Source organism: Fragaria vesca, linkage group LG2, assembly GCF_000184155.1.
Source record: "Fragaria vesca subsp. vesca linkage group LG2, FraVesHawaii_1.0, whole genome shotgun sequence".
Taxonomy (NCBI): domain Eukaryota; kingdom Viridiplantae; phylum Streptophyta; class Magnoliopsida; order Rosales; family Rosaceae; genus Fragaria; species Fragaria vesca.
Genome location: NC_020492.1, coordinates 19,475,612 through 19,477,613, shown reverse-complemented (window position 1 = coordinate 19,477,613; position 2,002 = coordinate 19,475,612).

Below are 2,002 nucleotides of genomic sequence, written 5' to 3'. Positions count from 1 at the left end.
CTCTCTCTCTCTCTCTCTCTCTCTCTCTCTCTCTCTCTCTCTCTCTCTCTCTCTCTCTCTCTCTCTCTCTCTCTCTCTCTCTCTCTCTCTCTCTCTCTCAAATTCACATCCTCTATCTCCGATATATCCGATTCACCATGGTGGCCAAATTGTTGTCATTGCAGGCCACACGAGCTCGCCGGTGACGACCTAGAGGCTTGGCGCGAATCGCCGTCTGTATTTCTTGAGAGGCGGCCTTCTTGGCGGAGAGATCGGAGGTGCTCCAATGGTTGTACCACATTGACGCCTCAGTTCGGTCGTCTCTCTTCATGATTTGGTTGCTCCTCATTCGCCAAAGTTGTCGATGACAACCTCGACAACGACGACGATAAACCGCTTTGGAGCGGCCGCGTAAGATTCCGACGAAGCCGAGCTTGACTCTGCCAACCGGCGAGATCTATAAGCATCCCAAGATCCTCTGTGTTAGAGGCAATAACACCAGCGAAGATTGACCATTAAGTCTCCTTACCAATTCATTTTTTCGGTTCCAGATTGAGGAACTTCTTCTTTATCTATTCTCTCGCCTCAAATAAACCGACGGTGTTCCTCAATCTTCGTCTCTTAAAGTATTAAGCTGGTTATTAGGTTTTGATGATTGATCGGAATATTTTCAATTATGGAAGAATTGTGGTCAGTGTACTCTCTCTCTCTTTGATGCATTTCCGGTAAAGACGAAACACGTTTATTCTCTAGAACCCTAAAACACGTATCAAGAGTGTTTCAGAATACTGCTTTTGTGAAAACGCATTTCGGTCGCTAGTGAATTGGCGTTCCGTGCAATAAAAGTTATAATACATGGTCACATTGATCATCTATCCGTAAACAGTTGCATCAAACAAAATGAGCAAATTTTCCACCACAAAAAACCAGTGGTATAATATTATTTTAATTAATATGGTGTTAACGAAAATGTATGGTATCAGTGAAATACAGAATAGAATAGAATTCAAGACGTCTTACATCATAATTTAACTTCGAATTTTAACTGCCAGGTGTCTCTTTCCCCAGTCCAACAGATTTATAACTGTCTATTAGTCATCTTCAAACAGTCATCAAAACTAACTAGCTTCCAGAAGCCACAGTAGGCACTGAGACAGAGACAGAGACAGATTCGGGTTTTTTGACTTTCCCACTTGTGAGGTGATTACTGATTAGAGATTTTTTATTTTTTGGTATTTGCAATTAGGTAATTGCGCTAATTAAAACTAACTATTAACTAATTAAGGTACGTACGTAGTATTTGGGATCCTTATTATGAGTATCTGGGAAATTTAGACATGCCTATATATTGTATTGCAATTGGAACTGGGCCGGAATAATGGGAGTAGCTTCCTGTTCATTTTCATAAACCAAATTAATATTCATAACACGTCACACAAACACCAGTAAACATCGACGATGATCCATATATCGATTTGAGTCTCTATTTCAAATGTGAACGTGCGCGTTTATATGACCATATATATATATATATATATATATATTAGAGCTGGGATGGATGTACTAGCTGCTCAGTGATGTGATGGTATTGTTAATTAGGTTTTAATACTAGCTAGCTAGCTTCTAGAATCCCATCCAATTAAGTTGATCCTGGAGTGGTGACGTCCAACATGCGCACGTACGTACTGTTTCGTCATGCCATATTCGTAATTAATTATATATACACGCAATTAACTAATGGTACCGGTGTAAAAGAATATTCGATCGAGGAATAATAGACGTTAATATGTTTGTCAGTTAATTCATCATAGACGTCATACAGATCAATTTCTCAATTGATGGATGTCAAATTAACTAGGCTCGAATGCCAAACAAGACAGTATATATGGTTGTTCATCATTCATCCCGAAAGAGAAACACAAGAGTGTGTGTATATATATATATATATAATCGAGGTGCGTTTTAATTTACAGTCCCTGCTGTTGTCTCCATCTGTTATCTAATTTATTAGGGTAAAATAATT